Here is a 27,942-nt window from a genome sequence, read left to right on the forward strand (position 1 = left end):
AATAGGAATGGACATTTGTTAGTCACCTGTCAGGTGAAGCCACAGCAATGGAATTTTGTTCTTAGAGATATGTATTTATATATAAATACATATTATATATAATCAAAGTAAGAAACTTAGGAACACTAATAGTTAAGGGGAAAACAGAAACATAAGTCACTAATGGAGCTTTTTGGTGGGGGAGGATTATTTCTTGGTTTTGACTAGAATTATACAAATGAAAGTAGTATAATGGAAGTCAAGGAAACATTCAAGAGTGAGGCAGTGCTAAACATCTAAAAAGTAATGGAGTGAACAAAGACATTAATTTCCCCATCCCAGTTAAAAATGGAAATCTACAACCAGGGAAGCAAAAATGTGATTCTTACCCCTGCCCTAGCTGTTACATCTCCCTCCTCATCAACCTTTTTTATTTTCTGTGTAAACTTCAAAAGTTTCTTTATGCACCTACAAATATACATTCTTATTCCCACTTACTAAAAAAGTGGTATATTAGGTATTACCAAACAGGCACTTAGCTTTCTTCACAAAATACCTTGCAGACTTTTTAAATCTAAGATATGACATATATTTCCATTTGTTCAAGTCTTCTTTTGCATCTTGTTAACTGAAGAATTTAGTGTTATATAGATTTTATACATTTCTTGTTTACCCCAAGGTGTTTTGTCTGATTTGTCGCTGTTGTAAATAAAGTAGTCATAACTGTTACTGATTACTTTTTGTATATACCAAAGCTATTATTTGTGTATATGAATTTTTTGTACCGTGGTACCTTTTCATTTTATTGAAAATTATGTTAAGTGTGATAGAATACTGGAAGAAAGTGTCGTTTTAGATAGAAGACAATTTGTTTCACTACATTTACAAACGCCATTTGGTCTGGGGAAAACCTGGTCAAATTACGAGTCACTGCCACGTCGTTTAGAAACAAGGGAGTCTTAGATCAGTTACTTGCTATCTCTGCACCAAAGACAGGACAATATCCTCCACAATTCTGTGCTGTCTACACTAGTGGAAACTAGCTCTTAAAGCTCCTCCTTACTCAAGGGCTTCTCAAAGGTGCTCACCAAAGTTCCTCCAAAGAATTACGAAAAGTCAATACACAGGGGGAGTCTAGTAATCCAATAACAAGTTTTTCGGAAATAAAATCCACAATCAGTCTGCCTTTATATAAAAATCGCTTTAAAAATTACTTATCTCTCGTCTTAGCCATTTTCCTTTCTTTCAGAAAAACGGATACTCCAGAAAGATGCATCTTTATTATTATTTTAGAAACGTTGAGATTGAGGTTACTACCCCATAAAGCTCACCATGCCATCCATCCTCACAAACTTGGAACCACGCAATTCTCACGCAAGTTGTATCTCTACAACCCTTTCACACCCTCCGTCACCCACCTGCGAACTCGCCCCAGTTTCCTCCTTGTACCCCTGCCCCCATCCGCACAGGCTTTGAACACTGCACGTCACAGAAAGCGATTCGTCCCCGTCAGCCTCCCCAGCCCTGTCGCAGGCTCTAAGAATCCTCCCCTACAGCTTCCCTGACCGGATTCTGAGCCCAGAACCCCAGGTCCCACGCCCAGATCTGCGCCTTGCGAGGCCGAAACCACACTCACCCGCAGACAAAGACGACTATGGCGAGCCAGAAAGTCTGCGCCTGCGCACTCCTTGGGCTGGCTAGCACTCCCAGAGGTCTCCTGGGCTCCGCCAAGCCGGGCTCAGTACCGGACAGAATCTGTCGGTATTGGCCGGTCCTCCACTTTTCTGACTGCGGACTACATTTCCCATAAGTTTCAGGGGGTTGAAGTCCGCTTTTCGCGCTTTCTTTCCTGCGCCAGAGTTTGTGGGACTGTCTCCCTGGTTGGGGGAGGAGTGTAAGTAGTCCGAGTCTCAGTTTAATAATCTTTCCTGTGTTAACTCTGCCTTTCGGAGAGGGCAGTGGTGTGCCTTGGGTTATAATAAACTCAGTTCAAGCATGCCGGGCTTACTCCAAGTAGGGGCCAAGGTGTAAGGCTACCTACCCCTGGAGCGCCGAAACATTTCGGGGCACAGTTCGTGCCTCAGGGTGGGCGGGGGGAGGACAGGGCTCAAGCCGGGCGCCATCTTTTCCATCGCTACCACGGAGCTTAACTACATTTCCCAGCAGGCATCGTGTCCGCCGCTCCTCCCCACAGCGAGGCGGGCGGCTTTGAGCTGAGCCCTATTTAGCCGCGAGTGGTGGTCTCTCAGCAGCGCGCTCCGCCTACTGACACGTTTCAGAGGACCCCCGAGGTTGAAAAAAGTCCCGGGGTCGGGACGGAAACTGAATATTAAGTCTGTTCGGGTAGAAGGGGCTGAGGAGGGGCGGTGGTGAAATTTTGTGACTGTCAAGTGATGTATGTGTGATTGTGAACGTGTGTGATACCGTGTGTGCGGGTGTGGATTAGCTTATAGCACTGTGAGTCCCCATGGTATGATTGTTCATGTGTGACCGTGTGTAACACTGGGGGGGGGGTTACCTGTGACTGTGTCCCTGTAGTGGGTATGCGGTTGTGACTGTGACCTGGTATTCCACTTTGTATGCTAGTATAGGGAGCTTTGTGACTGAGCCGCCGTGGGTATTGTGACTGTGGAGCACTGTGTGGGAAGGGTAGGGAGGGTGTGACTTTGTGTCTAGTAGTGGGTGTGAGACTGTGCAGCACTGTGTGGATTTGGGGAGATTGTGTTGTTGACTGTGTCACACGCAATCATATATGGGAGCACAAGACAAGACAGCTCTGCCCCTTGACGGTAAAAGCCTTGACTCTTCTCTCTGACCCTGAAGATTGATTTGGAAGCTCTGGTCTCTGATGGCGAGGGTCGTGTGTGGCAGGTGGAGCCAGTTGACTTTCTCATCGGGGCCCAAAGAATGGCCTGTTGTCTCCTTCCCCGTCTCTATACTTCTCCAAAAAAGGTCTCCGTTGGAGGAGGAAATAATTGTTGTGACAATTAAAAGTAATGTTTAAGGTGACTTAGTATTTTCTCTTTGTCTCCGAAATGCTTTATTTTTTCAAATTTGATCTTTTTTCTTTCTTGGCGAACGCCTAACAAAGACCCATCAAGTAACCTGGAACCTACTGTTTCTCTTAGAAAATATCTTCCTTGCACTCCCAGTTTTTTATTAATATAGAAAATAGTACATTTTATTTATTTGTTTATTTTAAAAGATTTATGTATTTGAGAGAGAGCGCATGCAAAGCCTAAATGGGAGGGGGACAGGCAGAGGGAGAGGAAGAGAATCTCAAGCCCACTCTCTTCTTTGCTTGGAGCAGGAGGCCAGGTTGGATCGACGACCGTGAGATCAAGACCTGAGGGAAACCAAGAGTTGGTCGCTTAGCGGACTGAGCCACCCAGGCCTCCACAAATAGTACATTTTATATTGAGTGCTGGGTATGTTGGTTTTACTGTAGATTTATATACACAAATATATACATATTTTCATTTAAGTGATACCGTATCTTATCACATAATTAAATTCTTTGAGAATGTTTTTATTTTAATCACCTGAGGGTGCTTATCTCAAGTGCACTCCTTAATTCCCATCACCTGTTTCACCCATCCTCCCCTTCTCCCCTCAATCCACCTATTCTCTGGTAACCATCAGTTCTCTATAGTTAATAGTCTGTTTCTTGGTTTGTCTTTGTTTTCCCCCTTTGCTCGTTTATTTTGTTTCTTAAACTCCACATATGAGTGAAATCATATGGTATTTGTCTATGACTTATTTCACTTAGCATTATACTCTCTAGCACTATCCATGTCCTTGCAAATGGGAAGATTTCATTCTTTTTTGTGGCTGAATAGTATTTCATACACACACACACACACACACACACACACACCACTTCTTTATCCATTCACAATTAATGGACACTTGGGCTGCTTTCGTATCTTAGCTATTGTAAATAATGATAAACATAGAGGTCCATGTATCCCTTTGAATTAGTGTTTTTGTATTCTTTGGGTAAATATCCAGTAGTGTGATTGTGAGATCAGATAGTAGGATGGTTCTATTTTTAATTTTTCGAGGAAACTCCGTACTGTTTTCCACAGTGGCTGCACCAGTTTGCATTCCCACCGACAGTGCACAAGGGTTCCTTTTTCTCCACATCCTCACCAACACCTATTATTTTTTATGTTGTAGATTTTAGCCATTCTGTCAGGTGTGAGGTGAGATCTCGTTGTAGTTTTGATTTGTATTTCCCTGATGTGGTGTTGAACATCCTTTCATGTGTCTGTTGGCCATCTGTATGTCTTTGGAGAAATGTCTGTTCATGTTCTTCTGCTCACTTTTTAATTAGATTATTTTTTTTTTACATCTTGAGTTTTATAAGTTCTTTATATGGTTTGGATATTAACCCTTTATTGGATATGTCATTTGTAGTTATCTTCTCCCATTCCATAGGCTGCCCTTTGGTTTTGTTAACTGTCTCCTTCACTGTGTAGAAGCTTTTTATTTTGACGTAATCCCGATAGTTTATTTTTGCTTTTGTTTCCCTTGCCTCAGGATACCTATCTAGAAAAAAGTTGCTTTGGCCAATGTTTGAGGAATTATGGGCTGTGTTCTTTTCTATGATTTTTATGGTTTTAGGTCTCACATTTAGGTCTTTAATCCATTTTGAATTTATTTTTGTGTATGATGCAAGAAAGTGGTCCAGTTTCATGTTGCTGTTCAGTTTTCCCAATACTGTTTGTTGAAGAGACTCTTTTTCCCATTGGATATTCTTTCCTGCTTTGTCAAAGATTCATTTACCATTTAGTTGTGGGTTCATTTCTGGGTTTTCTATTCCATTGATCTGTATGTCTATTTTTGTGCCAGTACCATACTGTTTTGATTACTACAGCTTTGTAATATAATGTGAAGTCAGGAATTGTAATGCCTCCAGCTTTGTTTTTCTTTATCAAGATTGCTTTGGCTATTCAGGGTTCTTTGTGGTTCCTTACAAATTTTAGGATTGTTTGTTCTACTTCTGTGAAAAATGCTGTTGGTATTTTGATAGGGATTGCATACTTTGGGTAGTATAGACATTTTAAAAATATTTGTTCTTCCAATCCATGAGCATGGAATTTCTTTCCATTTCTCTTCTTGTTTTCAATTTCTTTCACCAGTGTTTTGTAGTTTTCAGAGTTTAGGTCTTTCACCTCTTTGGTTAGGTTTATTCCTAGGAATCTTATTATTTTTGGTGCAATTGTAAATGAGATTGTTTTCTTATTTTCTCTTTTTGGTGCTTCATTATTGGTGGGTAGAAATGCAACATATTTTTGTAGGTGTATTTTGTATCCTGACACTTTACTGAATTCATTTATCAGTTCTAGCAGTTTTTTGATGGAGTGTGTTGGGTTTTCTATGTATTGTATCCTGTCATCTGCAAATACCGAAAGTTGTACTTCTTCCTTACTGATTTGGATGCCTTTTATTTCTTTTCTTTTTAAGATTCTATTTATTTAACAGAGATACAGTGAGAGAGGGAACACAAGTAGGGGGAGTGGGAGAGGGAGAAGCAGGCTTCCCGTCGAGCAGGGAGCCTGATGTGGGGCCCGACCCCAGGATCATGACCTGAGCCGAAGGCAGATGCTCAATGACAGAACCACCCAGGCGCCCCAGGATGACTTTTATTTCTTCTTGTCTGATTGTTGTGGCTAGGACTTCAATTACTATGTTGAATAAAAGTGGTGACAGTGGACATCCTTGTCTTATTCCAGACTTTAGGGGAAAGGCTCTCAGTTTTTCCTCATTGAGGATGATGTTAGCTGTGGGTTTTCCATATTTGGCCTTTATTATGTTGAGGTATGTTCTAACACTACTTTGTTGAGGGTTTTTATCATGAATGGGTATTGTACTTTGTCAAGTGTTTTTTCTGCGTATATTGACATGGTTATTGTTCTTATGCTTTCTCTTATTGATGTGGTGTGTCAGGTATCATTTGCAAATATTGAACCACCCTTGCAACCCAGGAATAAATCCCCCTTCATTATGGTGAATGATTTTTTTAATGTATTGTTGGATTCGGTTTGCTAGTATTTTGTTGAAGATTTTTGCATCTGTGTTCACCAGAGATATTGGTCTGTAGTTCCCTTTCTTCGCGCTGTCTTTATCTGGTTTTGGTATTAATGATGCTGGCCTCATGGAATGAATTTGGAAGTTTTCCTTTTTTTTTTTTTAATAGTTTGAGAAGAATAGGTATTAAATCTTTTTTAAGTGTTTGGTAGAATTTGCCTGTGAAGCCCTCTGGTCCTGGACTTTTGTTTGTTGGAAGCTTTTTGATTATTGATTCAGTTTCATTGCTGTAATTGGTCTGTTCAAATTTTCTTCCTGCATCAGTTTTGGTAGGTTATGTTTCTAGGAATTTATCCATTTCTTTTAGGGTGTGCAATTTGTTGGCATATATTTTTTCATAATATTCTCTTGCATTTCTGTGGTGTTGCTTGTTAGTTTTCCTCTCTCATTTGTGTTTTTACTTATTTGGTCCTTTCTTTTTTTTTCTTGATAAATCTGGCTAAAGGTTTATCAATTTTATTGATATTTTCAAAGAACCAGCTCCTGGTTTCATTGATCTGTTCTACTGTTTTTTGTTTTTAGTTTCTATACCATTTATTTCTGCTCTAATCTTTATTATTTCCTTCCTTCTGCTGGTTTTGGGTTTTATTTATTCTTTATCTAGCTCCTTTAGGTTATGTTAGCTTCTAAGGTCATGTTATTTGAGATTTTTCTTCTTGAAGTAGGCCTGTATTGGTATAAACTTCCCTCTTAGAACCACTTTTGCTGCATCCTAAAGTTTTGAACCATTGTACTTTCATTTCCATTTGCTTCCATGTATTTTATTTCTTCTTTTATATCCTGGTTGACCCATTCATTGTTTAATAGCATGTTATTTAGCCTTTATGTATTTGTGGTCTTTCCATGTTTTTTCATGTGGTTGACTTCTAGTTTCATAGTGTTGTGGTCAGAAAAGATGCATGGTATGACTTCATTCAATCTTTTTTTTTTTAAGATTTATTTATTTATTTGAGAGTGAGAGAGAAAGAGAGTGCAAGCAGGGGGAAGGGAGAGGGAGAGGGAGAGAGAATTCCAAGCAGCCTTTCTGCTGAGCCCAGAGCCCACGATGGGGCTGGATCCCACAACCCATGAGATCATGATCTGAGCTGAAACCAAAAGTCAAATACTCAACTGACAGCCACCCAGGCACCCCCAACTTCATTCAGTCTTTTGGAATTTGTTGAGGTTTGTTTTTTGGCCTAATATGTGATTTGATGTGGAGAATGTTCCATGTGCCCTTGAAAAGAGTGTGTATTTTGCTATTTTAGTATGGGATGTTCTGAATATATCTGTTAAATCCATCTGGTCCAGTGTGTCATTCAAAGCCATTGTTTCCTTCTTGACTTTCTGTTTGGATGATATGAGCATTTATGTAAGTGGGATGTTAATGTTTCCTATTATTGTATTATTATACATTAGTTGCTTTATATTTGTTACTAACTGTTTTAAGTGTTTGGGTGATCACATGTTGTGGAGGTAAATATTGACAATTGTTATATCTTCTTGTTGCATTGTCCCCTTTATTATTTAGTGTCCTTCTTTCTTTCTTGTTACAGTCTTTGTTTTAGAGTCTATTTTGGGGACGCCTGGGTGGCTCATCTGGTTGGGCATCTGCCTTTGGCTCAGGTCATGATCTCAGGGTCCTGGGATCATGTCCCGCATTGGGCTCCTTGCTCAGCGGGGAGCCTGCTTCTCCCTCTGCCTGCTGCTCCCCCTGCTTGTGCTCTCTCTCTCTCTGATAAATAAATAAAAATAAAATCTTTTAAAAAAATAGTCTCTTTTGTCTGATATAAATATTGCTACTCTGACTTTCTTCTGACATCCATTCATATGATAAATGTTTCTCCATTCTCTCACTTTCAATCTGCTGGTGTCTTTAGTTCTAAAATGAGTCTCTTGTAGGCAGCATATAGTTGGGTATTGTTTTTGAAAAAAAAATTCTCTATGTCTTCTCCCTTCTGTCACCCTATGTCTTTTTTTTTTTTTTAAGATTTTATTTATTTATTTTAGAGACAGAGTGTGCAAGTAGGGGAAGGAGCAGAGGGGGAAGGAGAGGGAGAGAGAGAATCCTAAGCAGACTCCGCACTGAGCAAGGAGTCTGACATGGGACTCGATCTCATGACTGTGAGATCATGACATAAGCCGAAACCAAGAGTTTGACACTTATTTGACTGAGCTACCCAGGCACGCCATGTCACCCTGTGTCTTTTGATTAGAGTGTTTAGTCCATTTACATTCAAAGTAATTATTGGTATGTATTTATTGCCTTTTTATTTCATGTTTTATAGTTTCTGAAGATTTTCTCTGATTCTCATCTTCCACTCTTTCATGATTTGCTGGTTTTATTTAGTGATATATTTGGGTTTCTTTCTCTTTTTCTTTGCATATCTATTAGTGGTTTCCATTAGGTATGTATATAACATCTACTTACAGCACTCTATACTAAGTTCGTGGTCATTAAAGTTTGAACCCATTCTTTACCCCATCCCCATGTTTTAGGTATATGGTGTCATGTTTTACATTTTTTTTTTTTGGTGAGATTTTTGACTGATTTTTACAGAAATATTCATTTTTACTGCCTTTGTGTTTCCTACCTTCATACTGTCATTTTTAGTTTTTACTTTCCACTCAAATAATCCCCTTTAATATTTTTTGCAGAGCTTGTTTAGTGGTCATGAATTCTTTCAGTTTTTGTTTGTGTGGGAAACTCTTGATCTCTCCTTCTATTCTGAGTGATAACTTTGCTGCATAGAGTATTCTTGGCTGCAGGTTTTTCCCATTCAGCACTTTGAATATATCATGCCACTTCTTTCTGGCTTGGAAAGTTTGTGCTGAAAAATCTGATAGCCTTGGGGTTCCATTTGTATGCAGCTGTCTTCTTTTGTCTTGCTGCTTTTAATATTTTTCTCTTATTATATTTTGCCAATATGATTATGATTGTCCAGGTGTGGATCTGCTTTTGTTGATTTTGTTGGGGGTTCTCTGTGCCTCCTGGATCTGGATATCTCTTTCCTTTCCCCAGATTAGGGAAGTTTTCAGCTATTGTTTCTTCAAATAAAGTCTCTGCTTCCCTCTCTCTTCTTCTGGGACTCCTATAATACAAATGTTGTTATTGATGGAGTCACTGTGTTCCCTAAGTCTATTCTTGGTTTGCATAATTCTTTTTTCCCTCTTTTCATTACTGTCCTCTAAGTCATTCATTTGTTCCTCTGCTTCTTATAATCTGTTGTTCATTCCATCAAATATGTGTCTCATTTTGTTTATGGAGCCCTTTATCTCTACTATGTTATTTCTTATCCCTGGGTTGTTTCACTGATGTCTTCCACTCTTTGGCCAAGACCAGTGAGTATCCTCATAATCATTGCTTTAAATTCTCTATCAGGGGGAGGCCTGGGTGGCTCAGATCCCAGGGTCCTGGAATCGAGTCCCACATTGGGCTCCTTGCTCAGTGGGGAGCCTGCTTCTCCCTCTACCTGCTGCTCCTTCTGCTTATGTGCTCTCTCTCTCTCTGACAAATAAATAAACAAAATCTTTAAAAAATTCTCTATCAGGCATGTTACTTCTATCTGTTTTGCTTAGATCTCCAGTTGTGGCCTTGTCCTATTCTTTCATTTGGGACAAATTCCTCTGTCTTCTCATTTTGTCTGTCTCTGTACCTGTTTCTCTGTGTTAAGAAGGTCACCTATGTCTTCTTTTCTTGACTGCAATGGCTTTATGAAGAAGAGGTCCTGTAGTGCTCTGCAGTATAGTATCCCATGTTCCCCAGGGCCTGTTGCTTCTGGGAGTGTCTCCAGTGTGTGCTGCGTGTGCTCTGCTCTTGTGTGCTGGCTCCTATATCCTTCAGGCCAGTTGTCTGCAGAGGCTCTCTTTGCCTGTTGTGGGCAGTGTTTGGTTCCTGGCCTGAATGTGGTGCGTTTTTACTAGGTATGCTCTGGTATGCTTGTGAAATCAGACCTGTCACTGCTGCCACTGGAACCTAGGCCTCACAAAAGTCCCAGGTCAGGAGACGCAGTGTTGGCGGGGATTAGAGCTCCTCTTCTTAAGGAGGGGGCTTGCTGTGCTGGAACAGAGGCAAGCTGAATGGGAAGGACCAGTCTTCTGGAGTTCTGGGGCTGGGTGGGGGGTTTTGGTGTGAGCAATTTAGGTAGGAAATGTGGACACCACACTAGTTCCCACAGGTGACCCTCTGCTTATGCTGAGGGGTGAGGGAGGGAAATGGCTTCTGCCAGTTTCTTTGTTCCCAGAGGGGTCTCTCTGTGAATGCAAAGCCTACTTCTCTGCGACATACTTCGAGACGAGTAACCAACCTTCCCCCTGTGTGCCCCAGGTACCCTTCAGATCCAGTGTCCTCCAAGCTCTCCCAGAGCCAAGCACAATGACCTTTAAAAGCCCTGCTGGTTATTTGGAATTGAAGAATCAGCTTATGGAGCACAGATTCTGGCAGTATCCAGAAAAGCATCCCACATGCAAGGTGAAAGCAAGGGGTTTTTATGAGAAAAGATGTGGGGGGCAATTACATGATTTGGATAAAAGAAAAAGTTAATTGTTACTCACAGGCAGAACCAATGTGGTTACACATTGACTGTTCTCTTGATGTTGATAAATAAAATTGTTCCTCCTATACATTAGTTAATTATTCTGTCTTCAGAAAGTCCATAGCCAGCAGTTTTATTGATCAAGATGTTCATGGCCCTCTTGATTCTACAGATAATTGCTTGTAAAACAGTTGCCGCTTCTGGGTCAGGCCAAGGGTCTTTTTGCCCAGTTCAAGATTATTAGATCATTAGCTATTGGTTTTAGAAAGGAAAATGGAGCTTTTCTTTCTATCTTTCTATCTTTCTTTTTTTCTTTCTTTCTTTTTTTTTTTTATGGTTTTATATTTATTTGAGAGAGAGACGGTGGATACGAGAGCACAAATGGTGGAGACAGAGAAGCAGGCTGTCCTTGAGCAGGGAGCCTGTTGCAGGGCTCGATCCCAGGACCCTGGGATCATGACCTGAGCCAAAGACAACCACTTAACCGACTGAGCCACCCAGGCTCCCTGAAAATGGAGCTTTTCTTGGGGTGCCTGGGTGGCTCAGTTGGTTAAGCATCTGCCTTCGGCTCAGGTCATGATCTCAGGGTCCTGGGATCGAGCCCCACATCCAGGCTCCCTGCTTCTCCCTCTCCCCCTGCCCCTGCTTTCTCTCTCTCAAATAAATAAAAAAGAAAATGAAAATGAAGCTTTTCTTAAAAATGGAGCCTCTCATATCCAAAAATTTTGTATGATTATACAATATTAAATGATAATAGAGAATTTTAAGTTGTACATATAGGAAAGTTATTTGGTAAAAACGTATTTCCCTTAGATGTATGAAATGTGAGTAGCATTTCTCTCCATTGTAAGTATGAGGTTTATGAAAGAAGGGTTTTTTTGTTTTTTTGTTTTTTTGTTTTTACTTTATCTGGGTAGGTTTTATTTTTAACTTTAGTGTATTTTTTATTTTATTATGTTATGTTAGACACCATACATTACATCATTAGTTTTTGATGTAGTGTTCCATGATTCATTGTTTGCGTATAACACCCCAGTGCTCCATGCAATATGTGCCCTCCTTAATACCCATCACCAGGCTAACCCATTCCCCCACCCCCTCCCCTCTAAAATCCTCAGTTTGTTTCTCAGAGTCCATAGTCTCTCATGGTTCGTCTCCCCCTCCAATTTCCCCCCGGTTCATTTTTCCCTTCCTACTATCTTTTTTTTTTTTTTTAACATATAATATATTATTTGTTTCAGAGGTACAGGTCTGTGATTCATCAGTTTTACACAATTCACAGCCCTCACCATAGCACATACCCTCCCCAATGTCCATCACCCAGCCCCCACAACCCTCCCACCCCCTACCACTCCAGCAACCCTCAGTTTGTTTCCTGAGATTAAGAGTCTCTTATGTTTTGTCTCCCTCTCTGGTTTCATCTTGTTTTATTTTTTCCTCCCTTCCCCTATGATCCTCTGTCTTGTTTCTCAAATTCCTCCTATCAGTGAGATCATACTTGTCTTTCTCTGATTGACTTATTTCACTTAACATAATACCTTCTAGTTCCATCCATGTTGTTGCAAATGGCAAGATTTTGGGGTTTTTGATGGCTGCATAATATTCCATTCTATATATATACCACATCTTCTTTATCCATTCATCTGTTGATGAACATCTTGGCTCTTTCCATAGTTTGGCTATTGTGGACATTGCTGCTGTAAACATTGGGGTGCACATACCACTTTGGATCACTACATTTGTATCTTTGGGGTAAATACCCAGTAGTGCAATTGCTGGATCGTATGGTAGCTCTATTCTCAACTTTTTGAAAAAACCTCCATACTCTTTTCCAGAGTGGTTGCACCAGCTTGCCTTCGCACCAACAGTGTAGGAGGGTTCCCCTTTTTCCGCATCCTCGCCAACATCTGTCGTTTCCTGACTTGTTAATTTTAGCTGTTCTGACTGGTGTGAGATGGTATCTCACTGAGGTTTTTATTTGTATTTCCCTGATGCCCAGTGATGTTGAACACTTTTTCATGTGTCTGTTGGCCATTTAGATGTCTTCTTTGCAGAAACGTCTGTTCATGTCTTCTGCCCATTTCTTGATTGGATTATTTGTTCTCTGGGTGTTGAGTTTGGTAAGTTCTTTATAGATTTTGGATACTAGCCTTTTATCTGATATGTCATTTGCAAATATCTTCTCCCATTCTGTTGGTTGTCTTTGGTTTTGTGGACTGTTTCCTTTGCTGTGCAAAAGCTTTTTATATCGATGAAGTCCCAATAGTTCATTTTTGCCCTTGCTTCCCTTGCCTTTGACAATGTGTCTAGGAAGAAGTTGCTGAGGCTGAGGTCAAAGAGGTTGCTCCTCTTCGACCTCAGGATTTTGATGTTCTCCTCAGGGATTTTGATGGAATCCTGTCTCACATTTAGGTCTTTCATCCATTTTGAGTCTATTTTTGTGTGTGGTGTAAGGAAATGGTCCAGTTTCATTCTTCTGCATGGGGCTGTCCAATTTTCCCAACACTATTTGTTGAAGAGACTGTCTTTTTTCCACTGGACATTCTTTCCTGCTTTGTCAAAGATTAGTTGACCATAGAGTTGAGGATCCATTTCTGGGCTCTCTATTCTGTTCCATTGATCTATGTGTCTGTTTTTGTGCCAGTACCATACTGTCTTGATGATGACAGCTTTGTAATAGAGCTTGAAGTCCGGAATTGTGATGCCACCAGCTTTGCTTTTCTTTTTCAACATTCCTCTGGCTATTTGGGGTCTTTTCTGGTTCCATACAAATTTTAGAATTATTTGTTCCATTTCTTTGAAAAAAGTGGGTGGTATTTTGATAGGGATTGCATTAAATGTGTAGATTGCTCTAGGTAGCATAGGTATTTTCACAATATTTGTTCTTCCAATCCATGAGCATGGAACATTTTTCCATTTCTTTGTGTCTTCCTCAATTTGTTTCATGAGTATTCTATAGTTTTCTGAGTACAGATTCTTTGCCTCCTTGGTTAGATTTATTCCTAGGTATCTTATGGTTTTGGATGCAATTGTAAATGGGATTGACTCCTTAATTTCTCTTTCTTCTGTCTTGTTGTTGGTGTATAGAAATGCCACTGATTTCTGTGGATTGATTTTATATCCTGCCACTTTACTGAATTCCTGTATGAGTTCTAGCAGTTTTGGGGTGGAATCTTTTGGGTTTTCCACATAAAGTATCATATCATCTGCAGAGAGTGAGAGTTTGACTTCTTTGCTGATTTGGATGCCTTTTATTTCTTTTTGTTGTCTGACTGCTGAGGCTAGGACTTCTAGTACTATGTTGAATAGTAGTGGTGATAGTGACATCCCTGCTGTGTTCCTGACCTTAGGGGAAAAGCTCTCAGTTTTTCCCTATTGAAAATGATATTTGCTGTCGGTTTTTCATAGATGGCTTTTATGATATTGAGGTATGTACCCTCTATCCCTACATTCTGAAGAGTTTTAATCAAGAAAGGTACTGTACTTTGTCAAATGCTTTTTCTCCATCTTTTGAGAGGATCATATGGTTCTTGTTCTTTCTTTTATTAATGTATTATATCACATTGATTGATTTGTGGATATTGATCCAACCTTGCAGCCCAGGAATAAATCCCACTTGGTCATGGTGAATGATCCTTTTAATGTACTGTTGGATCCTATTGGCTAGTATTTTGGTGAGAATTTTTGCATCCATGTTTATCAGGGATATTGGTCTGTAATTCTCCTTTTTGATGGGGTCTTTGTCTGGTTTTGGGTCAAGGTAATGCTGGCCTGTAAAATGAGTTTGGAAGTTTTCCTTCCATTTCTATTTTTTGGAACCATTTCAGAAGAATAAGTATTCTTGAAAGAAGGGGTTTCTTATCTAAGTCTTCATTTAACACAATGACTGGCACATGAATGGCACTCAGTAGATATTTGATGAAAGAATAGTAAGTACTTAATAAGTGATAGCAGTGGTATTTACTTTCTGGTTGCACAGAAGAAACATGCACAGAATGCCTTAGGTTTGCGTTACTCTGTTGAGTACTCTACATGTGTTAACTCTGCCTCTAGAGGAGGGCAGTCATGCATGTGCCAAGGAATATGTTAATCCTGTGTTCTTCAAACAGTATGAATTTTTTAGCGTCCGCAAGACTTTTGATGTGGGTGAAAGATGTTCACTGTTAGTCATGTTTTCTTCAAGGCTTACTTTATTAAATTTCTAAATCTAATGAATAATATATCAATAACCATCTTTTCAAGAGCACTTAAACAATTACTAATTTTGTTTAGTATAAATTCCTTAAGCTGTTTAAAGATCAATTGCAACTTTAATAGTGTGATGCTGTAATTTATATTAATATGTATTTGTTCTTCATAGCTTTTTCTGGCAGTGAGCTCCTAAAACCCTTGGAATTCACTAAGTGCAGGGAGCTATCAGGATGTCTTTTGTTATGTTAATGAGGTGACTTTGGGAAACCTTAGATGACCAAAGCCTGGGCTGCTTGCTAGTGGCCCCTACCAGGTGATTGGAGGGATGGAACTTTCAGTCCCCCTCCAACTTTGGGGAAGGGAGAGGGTCTGGAGGTTGAATCATTTGCCAGTGGCCAATGATTTAATCAATCATGGCTATTGTTAAATTTGAAAAATTCAACAGAGTACATTTTAAAGATTTAATTAGCTTTATTAAATGATTCATGAATGTGGCAGCATCCCATTGTTGCTGAGCCCTGAAATCAGATTTGTTTGCCCTGTGCTTAGTAAGCCCATCCCTGAGTCACGGAGTTTGAAGCAGAGAAAGGTTTATTGAAGGGCAACCCAAGGAGAAGACAAAGACAGGTCCCAAATCTACCTTGCCTTGTTGAGCCTAGGAACAGTTTATATATTATTAGCAGAGCATGTGGGTGTTAGGGCAGGAACTGGAGGGCCTTGAAACTTCTAGAGAAGGTCTTGAAACTTCTCCCGGTTAGTAGTTGCCCTCTGCATACTGACCTGGTGCCTTCCAGTGGTCCTGTCACATGTTGCCCTTATGTCTGCAAAAGAGATGTTATTGTTACAGGGTCATGGAGCACAATGGTCAAGAAAGAATTCTTGAGACCTATAGTGCAACTTTGTGTATTTAGCTGCACTTTTGCTGTGTGAAGCTGCTGGTTATATGCTTAGTACTTGAGGGGGAGGGGACATGAAGGGAGTATTATAAATATCTTTAAATTTCTACTTGTAAATTTCTACTCACATGATTTCTCTGGTGCTTACCATTCAGTTCAATATTAACTATCAGTGAGATTTACAGACGGTCATGAGACCCTTTAAGAATGTAGCAACCAGCATGTATTTATTTAAACCTTATCAGAACTATTCAGGGCTAAAGGTGAACATTTTTCTGCTTCTATCCTTGATCAGTTATCAAGCAGCCTGTGTCCCCAGTTCCAGTAGCTAGTACTGGGGAAAAAAGAACAAAGAACAAAGTTAACAATTCTTGCAAGGCTGTGGAGGAATATGCCTCTGTGCAGTGTGTGGAAATATGTGTCAGAGTAGTTTAGTTTACATGAATAAAGGGGTATATGCCCAGGTTCACAATCTAATAAGTAGGGGGAATCTACAAAGAGCTCCAGAAAGGGAACTTGAGACAGAGCAGGGACTGGACTTGGGTCCCCTCACCCCTAACCAAAAAATCCAGTGTTCTTTGGCTAGGTCTATAGAGGGAAGAGCTGAACCACATGCTTCATGAGTAACCTACCTCTCGGGAATGCAGAAGTACCCTATACACTAAAAGGGAAGCAGGGCTGCAAGAAGCGGAACAAACCGGTCTGCACCAAAATGGACCCAGCGCTAACCTTTCACCAAATTTCTCCCTCGTTATAATACTAAAAATCATGCCCAGCAGTGGAATTAGACATGTGCTGCACGAAGAAGCGTGACCTTTAAGTGTGCAAGTGCCCCCAAAATTCCCTGCGCCTACATGCCTAGCCATCCCCCTTTTCCTGCTTATGTCTCTTTAAAGCTCTCCTTGACGTCTCCTGGAGAGACAGCCTGAGGATCTTCCCTTTGTGCTGTCTCCCTTGTGCTTGAGCCAAAGTCCCAGTAAAGCCTTGCCTGGAACTCCTGTTTGGACTTCAATATCAAGGTCACTTCCTCTGGGGAAAAAAGCATCTTATTAGGTGGGTTTCCTCATTTTCCTTTGGGGGATGGAGAAGGGCCTATATGACAGATAACTTTATTGGTGCTGACCAGACTGGTAAAGACAGCATTTCTGGGGGAGGTTGAAAGTGCTATTAAGGTTAAGTATTAAACCCCTGTAATTACATTTTGGGCCGGTGGTTTTCTTTTAAAATAGCTTTTTTGCTAGCAAAATGAGTTTATTTGAAAATAGCAGAGGAAGGGTGCCTGGGTGGCTCAGTCTTTAAGCGTCTGCCTTCGGCTCAGGTCATGATGCCAGGGTCCTGGGATCGAGTCCTGCATCGGGCTCCCTCCTCCGCTGGAAGCCTGCTTCTCCCTCTCCCATTCCCCCCGCTGTGTTCCTGCTCTTGCTATCTCTCTCTCTGTCAAATAAATAAATAAAATCTTAAGGAAAAAAAGGAAAGAAAATAGCTGAAGAATTACAATTAGGGACAAGAAAACCATGGCAAATCACAGATAAGTCTGAAGAAACAAAGGGAATGTCAGCTTTTATTAGGCATTAGCAGGAAATTGGGGAGGGTTGTTTTGAACACAAGTTCATTAGAGAAGAAAAAGTTTGAGGTTGTAGAGTTTTCTTATTGGCTGCAAGCGGTGGTTAGTGGATTGTTGCAGGGGCAGGGAGAGATCTTCCCTCTTTTTACTTATTTATTTATTTATTTTTTAAGATTTTGTTTATTTATTTGACAGAGAGAGAGAGAGACAGCTAGAGAGGGAACACAAGCAGGGGGAGTGGGAGAGGGAGAAGCAGGCTCCTGGCCGAGCAGGGAGCCCGATGCGGGGCTCGATCCCAGGACCCTGGAATCATGACCTGAGCCAAAGGCAGACACTTAACAACTGAGCCACCCAGGCACCCCCTCCCTCTTTTTATAAATGCAGGAGATAAAATTCCTACCTGAAAAGTATCCTCCCTTGGCAAAATAAGAATTATCTTCCTTCTTCCTGCTGGTTATGCAGACTGCAAGGAATGGTACATGAGACCTTCCCCTTCGTGGGAGATTTAAATGAGGTTTTCTTTACTCATTTTCACTTTTTTTTTTAATACAGTGTTATAGTCGTTTTAGGGATCATTTTCATACTTTTTAACACTGTAATGAAGCCTCCATAAAAATCCAAAAGGGCAGGGTTCAGAGAGCTTCTGGGTTGGTGAACATGTGGAAATTTGGGGAGAGTGGCAAGCTCAGAGAGGGCATGGAAGCTCTTTGCCTTTTCCCCATATCTTGCCCTATACATCTTTTCCATTTGAGTTTTCCTGAGTTATATCCTTTTATAATAAACTGGTAATTGGTAAGTAAAATGGTTTTTTGAGTACATTAATCAAACACAAGGAGGGGTCATTGGAACCTCCAGTCGGTAAGCTGGTTGGTCAGAAGTACAGGTGACAAGCTGGGCTTGCAACTGATGTCAGAAGGAGGTGGTATTCTAATAAGACTGAGCCCTTAACCTGTGGAATCTAATGTTATCTCCAGGTAGATCATGTCAGAATTGAGTTAAACTGTAGGGCATGTAGGTGATGTTGGAGAATTGCTTGGTGGTGTGGGGAATCCTCCCCCAACATTAGAAACCTGTCAGAATAGTTTTAAAGTTTTATTCTTTGGATACTTTATTTATTTTTAAAGATTATATTTATTTATTTGAGAGAGATAGTGAGAGCATGAGCAGGGGCAGGGTAGCAGGAGAAGCAGGTTCTCCGCTGAGCAGGGAGCCTGATGTGGGGCTTGATCCCAGGACCCTAAGATCATGACCTGAGCTGAAGGGAAACGCTTAACCGACAGGTGCCCCTATTCTTTTGGATACTTTAAACATGAAAACAGCAGACAACATTGGAAGTAGGGAGATTTAAAAAGTGGGGAAAGATTTTTAAAAAGAAGGAAATTGTGATATTTAAGGAGGAGATAATGGTAGCCCAAGCTAGTGTGTTAATAGTGGAGATAGGAATAGAGGGATTTGAGATATAGTCAGAGGGAAAATGTTAGAATTTGCTGAAGGAGGAAGAGGAGAAGGAACAATGAAAAATGACACAAATTTCTTTTTTTTTTTACTATTATAAAAGTTTATTTAACAAAAAAGTTCAATATGAAAATGCATACGACCTGATTTTTATATTGTAGTAAAACAGGTACTATGGAGGGGACATGTGGAAGCAGTTGATTTCTTCTGATGAACACACCCATTGTTTATACTCGCTCCAAGGCTTCTTAACATGATGATACTATTTCCTCGTATTACCTGAAAGGAAGGTCCATTAGCATAAAACTTGGGGGGTGGGGTGGGAGTCTCATTTCAAGGGATTCTTCAAGCTATTTTTCCAGCCCAGACCATTGATCTGCACCATTCCAATATTGTTCTGTTGCCCACTAGTTGCCATCTCCACACATTCATCTATCACAAGATTCATAAACGGATTGAACCCCCGCAATATTCCTTGGACATGTCTGCCACCATTTAATTTCAATGACAATTTCTTGTCCATAAATTTTTTCAATTCGGGAGGGTGAGCTTTGTTCATGGTGTCTACTGTGCGAGCTCAAAGATGCCTCCAAACGGAATTCGTGGCGTCCCACACGCTCCCCCCATGACACAAATTTCTGATTAGATTTGACAGAAGCACAAGCCAAAGAAACATGCAAATTTTACCTGCTGGGGCCATCTTCCCCAGAAGACTATTGGCATGGCAGAGACTGAAATAACTTGTCACCATTATTCAGTCTTGAATTTGGGCCCTTCTAATGATTATCACATGACCTGGCCTTTCATGTTAAATGTAAAAATAAAGGTACAAAAAATTAAAGGTAACAGACTAGTAAGAATATTTTCTGAAGATAAGGACTTGGTTCTTTGAGTGTGATTAAAATCATTTGGGTGTGTTGGTGTTTCTCAAGTGAAAATCAAGATGAGAATCTTTCCCCAGTACCATTGATTCTATAGCCTTTCCAGCTTAATTTCCTTGGACATGGATTGTTTTTCCCAGTCCCAATCTATGTTGAGAGGCTCTCACTTCTCTAACTTCCTTCTTTCTGACTATATTGCCTCTTGTACTGATTGCACCTTGAAATTTACTGTCACTTCATTTCGGATTATTACCCATTCTGACTTAATAAGAGTAACTGTAGAAATGCAATGACTATAGTAGAAAATACACAAGAAAATAAATGACAAGTTTGTGATTCTTTTTTTTTTAGAGATTTTTTTTAATTTGAGAGCAAGAGAGAGCGCGAGAGTGGGGTGAGGGGCAAAGGGAGAAGCAGACTCCCTGCTGCACGGGGAGCCTGATGCAGAACTCGATCCCAGGACTCCAGGATCATGACCTGAGTTGAAAGCAGATGCTTAACCAACTGAACCACCCAGGTGCCCAAGTTTGTGATTCTATTTTTTTTTTTAAGATTTTATTTATTTGACAGAGAGAGAGTGAGAGTGAGCACACAAGCAAGGGGGAGCAGCAGAGGGAGAGAGAGAAGCAGGCTTTCCACTGAGCAGGAAGTCCTGACCCCAGGACCCTAGGATCATGACCCAAGCCGAAGGCAGATGCCCAACCAACTGAGCCACTAGGTGCCCCCAAGTTTGTGATTCTTAATAGGGAAATACTAGAAGCATTCCTATTAAGTTAGGAAAGAGATAATATATCTATTTTTTTCTACTACCAGTTAACATTTCTTTAGAGGTGCTAGGTAGAATAGTTCAACAAGAAAAAACTTAGAGGTAAAACAAAATTCTGAAAAGAAATAGTATCATTAAATGCTTGATCTATACGGAATATGAAGGGAGGAAAAATTTTTATCACCCTCTGAATCTGAAGTTGAGTTAAACAGACTCACTAATCATTAATTGTTGAAGGACTCTGTCAATCTTCATTCAATCTCCACCCTGTTTCCATTCTCCCACTATAGACATTCAAAATATTTTTATATTGAATATGTTCTTACAAAATCGTATATTTTACAGGCCAGTATTTTTTTTTTATCTATACACATAATATGTCTTCTGTTCCTTTTTTCTTTTTCAGTGACCACCATGTTATTACAGTCCTTCTGTCACTGTATAAACATTTGTCAGGGCATCCACCACTTTTTGCCTGTCTGCTTTTCCGGGGGATGGACCCTTAGGTTATCTCCAATACCTGACCACCATAAAAAATTAAATAACATCCATGTATATATCCCTTTATGGACCTGTTTGAGAATTTCGAAGGCCATTGATATCTGGGTCATAGGATATGAGTTTTCTTGTCTGAGTAGTGTCAAATCATCTTTAGATTGGCTGTACAAGTCCACATTTCCACTAAGATTGCATACGAATGTTTCTGTACCCCTAAATCTGCAATGAACACAGCACTACCTAGCTTTTTCATATCTATGAGTCTAAAGTGTCTAAAGTGTTACATCTTTGTAGTATTACTTTGCTTTCCACTGATTGCCAGTGATTTTAAGTAGTTTTTTAATGCTTGTCAGCTTTTTGAGCTTCTTTATTTGTAAATTGCCTCTTTGTAGCTTGTGCTCATATTTCAATGCAGATTGCTCCCTTTTTCTTGCTGATTTGCAAGTTTCTTAAATATTCTAGTATTAGGGGTGCCTGGGTGGCTCAGTCGTTAAGCGTCTGCCTTCGGCTCAGGTCAGGTCATGATCCCAGGGTCCTGGGATCGATCCCCACATCGGGCTCCCTGCTCAGCAGGAAGCCTGCTTCTTCCTCTCCCACTCCCACTTTCCCCTGCTTGTGTTCCCTCTCTCACTGTGTCTCTCTTTCTCTGTCAAATAAATAAATAAAAATCTTAAAAAAAATTCTAGGTATTAATTCCCTGACAGTTTTAGATTCTGCAAATAATCCTATTCTATATGTATTCTGTTTCTGTTTCTTATTAAACAGAAAGCCTTTATTTTAATACCACAATTACATATTTCCCCCTGTGGTTTATAATATGAAACTGCTATTTGTTTTTCTGCTCTATGATCATGAAGAAATTCTCCAGTTTTGTATATTAACTTTGTAGTTTTACCTTACACATTTAGGTCTTTAACCCATTCCAGCACCCAGTTTTGTATTTTCACTTTTTTTTTAAAGATTTTATTTATTTATTTGAAAGAGAGATAGAGGGAGAACAAGCGGGGAGGAGGGGCAGAGGGAGAGGAGAAACAGGCTCCCTGCTGATCAGGGAGCCCAATGCGGGGCTTGATCCCAGGACCCTGGGATCAAGCCCCACATTTGGCTCCTTGCTCAGCAGGGAGTTTGCTTCTCCCTCTCTCCTGCTCATGCTTTCTCTCTCTCAAATAATTAAAATCTTTAAAAACCCCATATTTTCCCATAATTGCCTCTTTCAACCCTTCTCTGTGAGGTTATATTTTTTCCCTACCCATGGATGAAATGTTTGACAAGTACTTTTACAGTCTTTACTGTTAAAAAATCTAGTGGACCAGATAGATTACCCTCAGTTTGCCAAATAAAATGCTCAGTGCATTGTATTGATTAGGACTCTAAACTCTTTAAAATTAAAACTTCTCTCTTCCTACAGCTCAGTCTTACTTTTTTAAAAAAATTGAGTTTCCTCTATATTTATGACAACTGTTAATTATTTAATTTAATTAATAACATTCACAACTTAGTAGCACCTCAGTCTTAAAGACAAAAGAAGCCTATGGGGCGCCTGGGTGGCACAGTGGGTTAAGCATCCGATTCTTGGTTTCGGCTCAAGTCGTGATCTCAGGGTTGTGAGATTGAGCCCTGCATTGGACACTTAGCTCAGCACAGAGTCGGCTTGAGTTTCTCTCTCCTCCCTATGCTCCTCCCCCACATGCTTGCTCTCTCACACTCTCTCTAAAATAAATAAATCTATATTAAAAAAAAAAAGAAGCCTATGGAAGACAGAGAATGTGTGTAGTTTCTGTTTCCCCTCCGTGTTCTTCTGATGTTTTCCCAACACTAGATTGTCCCTAAAGTAGGGGCACAGGAAAGGAAGAAAGATAAGAGACAGGAAAGATCTTTCTTATCTAATACTGTTGTAACCAATTTTTGGTTTTCTCCTGTGTTGGTGCATATTCAAAGCTGACTGTTTCTTATTGTCTCTTGCCTTTCTGGGTTTCTGAGTAAATACCTTGCTGAAGATATCTATCTGCAGGGGAGGCCATGAGGCTGGCACCTCCCCTTCACAGAGGCCACTTAAAATCCTTACATTACCCCTAGGTCCCCAGGAATACAGTGGTTAACCTTCTCTGATGGATCAAATGGCTCCTCCAGAATTTGTCTAGGACAAGATAGATTGCCCCAGGCCAGATCCCTCCATGTTGTCCACATCTAGTCACCAGGTGGGAATTAGGCTCCCATTTCTTTTTTTCCTCCAGGTGGCAGGAAAAAAGAGAAATTTTTCCTAAGAACTCCTTTACTACACTCCACTTTGGATCTTAGAGGCACTGGGACCTAAGGGTCCCCATGCTTTGTTTGAGGAGACGAGGAAAAACCCACCTTCTTTCCCCAGGGAGCTGGAGAAACACTGACAACTCTATCCTTAAATAGTCCTGCCTTACAAAAACAGTCTTTTTCCTCATCTTCTCCAATTTCTCCAGTTTCCCAAATACCTTGAGGTATGTTGAACTGAGGGTGGCAAAATTTGTTTATAGCCTGTTCTTATTTTTCAAATCTTATACAGATGCCCAGAACCTCATTATGGAACACAGCATATGCTGCACCTATTTTTCTTTTTCTTTGGTTGCTTAGGAGAAACTGATACAGAATGAATTCTAGTTCAACATTCAATTTTTTTTAAGACTTTATATTTTTAAAAAGATTTTATTTATTTATTTGGCAGAGAGAGAAAGAGTGCAAGTGGGCAGAGCGGCAGGCAGAGGAGAGAGAGAAGCAGGCTCTCCGCTGAGCAGGGAGCCAGACATGGGGCTCGATCCCAGGACCCTGGGATCATGACCTGAGCCGAAGGCAGCTGCTTAACCAGCTGAGCCACTCAGTCACCCCTCAACATTCAATTTATAAATTGAAAGCAATTTTAAGCAATAAGTGACTTTAAGTTGGTTGGGAATAAAAATAAACACACCAAAATGAATATATGTTATATGTAACATGGATATATGTGAAAACTATAACAGAGGATTAATGGGGAAAAAAAACCTTAAAAGACCCCAGGAATAATAGACACAAAATATATGATAGTAATGAATAAAGTCATTAAGAAATGAGCATAATCTTATGAAGAGAACTTGGATAGAGAGGAAGCAATCAGGAAAAAAAAAGCATAGTATACAAAGCCTCAAACAATTAAAGATTAAAAACAATTTATAGGGGCACCTGGGTGGCTCAGTTAAGTATCCAACTCCTGGTTTCAGTTCACGTCACAATCTCAGAGTCATGAGATCGAGCCCCACATTGGGCTCTGTGCTCAGCTTGAGATTTTTTCCCTCTCCTTTTCCCTCTTCTCCCCCCACTCCTGTGCTCTCTCTCAAATAAGTAAAAAAACAAAATCTTAAACACCCAATTTATAAAAATTTAATATGATCCCAACCTGATAATTATTTTATGAAAGACAGGTTGTTTCTGAAGTTCGTGTCAAAACACAAATATGGTAGAATAGGAAAATTCTCAAAAAGAATAATTCATGACACTTGTTCTACCATATATTTAAATATAGTGTAGCAATATTAAAATACCATAGTGGCAAGGATACTGGGAAATCAGCAGATGAATCAGTGAAACTAAATAGAAAGTCCAGAAACTGGGGCGCCCGGGTGGTTCAGTTGGTTAAGCATCTGCCTTTGGCTCAGCTCATGATCCTGGAATCCTGGGATTCTCCCTGCCCCTCACCCCACTTGTGGTCTTTCTCTCTCTCAAATAAACAAAATCTTAAAAGAAAAAAAGTCTAGAAACAAACCCAAACATAGAAGGGAATGTTGTACTATCCATGATAAACCTGGCATTTCTAATCAGTGGTGAAAAAAATGGGGTTTTTAGTACTTGATTTATAATACAATGGAGCAACCATTTAGAGGGAGAAAATTAGATCCTTAATATTTCATATCATTCTATATTGGATCAGAGATTTAAATGTAAAAAATGAAATCATAAAAGTTTGAGAAATAAGATGGGAAAGAAATTTTAATAGCCTCAGGACGTGGAAATCATTTTTAAGTCTAACAAAAAAACCTAGAATCCATAAGAGAAAAGTGTAATTGTTTTACATGACAAAAATTCGGAAATGCTAGAAGCTCAGGAGACAAATAATGAAGTGGGAAAATTTACATGCAACATATATACAGAAAAAGAACGAAAATTTTTTTAAGTGATAACAGAGGTACCACAAATCTATAAGGAAAAAATAATCCAAAAGAAATCGAACAAATAATATATAGAGATAGTTCATAGAAGAGAAAATAAAAATGGCTTTAAATATGGGTTTATTAGTCTTCTCAGGCTGTCATAACAGAATACTACAGACTGGGTAACTTAACAGAAATTAATTTCTCATGCTTCTGGAAGGTGAAAGTCTAAGATCAAGGTGCCAGCAGAGTTGGTTTCTGGAGAGAACTCTCCTATTTTTTTATCCAGTTAAGTTGACATATAACATTGTATTAGTTTTAGATGTACAATAAAGTGATTTGATATATGTATATATTGCAAAATGATTGCCACAATAACTTAACATCCATCACAACGTTACAAAATTTTTTTCTGTTGAATACAGGTCTACTCTCCTAGATGCTTTCAAATATATAATACAGTATAATTAACTATAGTCAACTTGCTGTCCATTACATCTCTGAGACTTATTTATCCTACAGCTAGGAGCTTGTACCTTTTGACCACCTGTACCTGTTTCCCCCACCCCTCTACTCCCCACCTCTGGCAACCACTAGTCTGTTCTCTGTATCTATGAGTTTAGCTCTTTTCTTTTTTAGATTCCAGATATAAGTGAGATAATACAGTATTTGTCTGTCTCTGACTTACTTCATTTAGCACAATGTTCTCAAGGTCCATCCATGTTGTTGGAAGTGGCAAAATTTCCTTCTTTTATAAGGCTGAATATTCTGTTGTGTATATGTTACCTCACACAAACACACACACACAATTTCCGTATCTATTCATTCATTGACGGACTTGTAGGTTATATCCCTGACTTAGCTATTCTAAATAGTGCTGCAGTGAACATGGAGTACAGATATCTTTTCAGGATAGTAATTTCATTTCCTTCAATAAATACCCAGAATTGGAATTGCTGGATCATATGGTGGTTCTGTTAAGTCTTTGAGGAAACTGGTATTTTCCATAGTGGCTATATCAATTTACATTCCCACCAACAGTACAGAAGCGTTCCTCTTTTTCCACATCCTCACCAACACTTGTTATTTCTTGACTTTTTGGTAATAGCTATTCTAGTAGATGTGGTGATACCTCATTGTGGTTTTACATTTGCCTTGATTTGCATTTCTCTGATGATTAGTGGCGTTGGGTACCTTTTCATCTACCTGTAGGTCATTTGTATGTCTTTGGAAAAATGTCTTTTGAGATTCTCTGTCAAATTTTTAATTGGATCTTTTTTTCTTTTTAAAGAAATTTTTTTAAAGATTTTATTTATTTATTTGACAGAGACAAAGACAGCGAGAGCAGGAACACAAGCAGCGGGAGTGGGAGAGGGAGAGCAGGCTTCCCGCCGAGGAGGGAGCCCGATGTGGGACTTGATCCCAGGATCTTGGGATCATGACCTGAGCCGAAGGCAGACGCTTAATGACTGAGCCACCCAGGCACCCAGAATTTTTTTTTTTTCCTATTTGACAGAGAGAGAGACAGCGAGAGAGGGAACACAAGCAGGGGGAGTAGGAAAGAGGGAAGCAGGCTTCCCGCCAAGCAGGGAGCTTGATGCAGGGCACGATCCCAGGACCCCGGGATCATGACCTGAGCCGAAGGCAGATGCCTTAACGACTGAGCCACCCAGGCGCCCCACAGTTTCGGTTTTTCTACCCCTGTACTTGTTCATACAGAACTTTCTGCTAATGTGTTTCTGCTCTGGTAATTTTTTTGTAAGGACATGTTTTGATTCCCTTCTCATTTCCTTTTGTGTATTCTATAGGAATTTTCTTTGTAGTTACCATGGGGATTACATATAATATCCTAAAATTATAACAATCTATTTTAAATTGATACCAACTTCAATTGCAGATAAAAGCTCTACTCCTTTATAGGTTGACATCTTTGTTACTGATATCACAAATTACATCTTTTTTTTCTTTTAAAAGATTTTATTTGATTGGACAGAGAGAGACACAGCCAGAGAGGGAACACAAGCAGGGGGAGTGAGAGAGGGAGAAGCAGGCTTCCCGTGGAGCAGGGAGCCTGATGCGGGGCTTGATCCCAGGACCCTGAGATCATGACCTGAGCCGAAGGCAGTTGCTTAACCAACTGAGCCACCCAGGCGCCCCTGGATCTTTTTTTCTGTTGAGTCATAGGAGTTCTTTGTATATTTTGGATATTAACCCCTTATATATTATTTGCAAATGCTTTCTCCCATTTCATAGTTTACCTTTTCATTTTGTTGACTTTTTAGTTTGATCTAATCTCACTTGTTTAGTTTTGCTTTAGATGTCAAATCCAAAAAATCATCAGGAAGGAGGTCCAGGAGCTTAATCTCTGTGTTTTCTTTTATGAGTTTTATGGTTTCACGTCTTACGTTCAATTATTTATCCATTTTTATTTGATTTTTGTGCATGGTGTTAGATAGAGTCTAGTTTCATTCTTTTGCATGTGGCCCAATACCATCTATTGAAGAGACTGTCTTTTCCCTACTGTATATTTTTGCCTCCTTTATCATTAATTAATTGAGTATATATGCATGAGTTTATGTCTGGACTCTGTAGTCTGTTCCGTTGGTGTATGAGTCTGTTTTTATGCTAGTAACCATTCTGTCTTTTGTTTTGTTTTTAAAATTAAGCTGTACACCCAATGTGGGGCTTGAACTCCAGATCCTGAGATCAAGAGTCACATGCTCTACCAACTAGCCAGGTGCCCCAATAACCATTCTGTTTTGATTACTATAGCTTTGTAATACAGTTTGAGATTGGAAAGTGTAAAGCCTCCAGCATTGTTTTTTTCTCAAGATGGATTTGGCTATTTTGGGATCTTCTGTGGTTCCATACAAATTTTAGGATTATTTGTTCTAGTTTTGTGAAAAATGCTGTTGGTATTTTGATAAGGATTGCATTAAATCTGTAGACTG

At 39.8% G+C, this 27,942-nt stretch overlaps 1 long non-coding RNA gene across 1 annotated transcript in view; it reads left to right on the forward strand.

Annotated features, from left to right (window-relative positions):
- The first annotated feature begins 1,798 nt into the window (after positions 1-1,798).
- The window catches only part of LOC141371230 (uncharacterized), a 53,768-nt gene continuing 27,624 nt past the window's right edge, over positions 1,799-27,942 (forward strand). The window contains exons 1-2 of the long non-coding RNA XR_012376015.1: positions 1,799-1,873; positions 10,379-10,522. This is a non-coding gene — a long non-coding RNA (uncharacterized lncRNA). The remainder of the gene's footprint in view (positions 1,874-10,378; positions 10,523-27,942) is intronic.

Source organism: Callorhinus ursinus, unplaced genomic scaffold (assembly GCF_003265705.2).
Source record: "Callorhinus ursinus isolate GAN/ISIS: 27379988/994484 unplaced genomic scaffold, GSC_fseal_2.0 scaffold61, whole genome shotgun sequence".
NCBI lineage: Eukaryota > Metazoa > Chordata > Mammalia > Carnivora > Otariidae > Callorhinus > Callorhinus ursinus.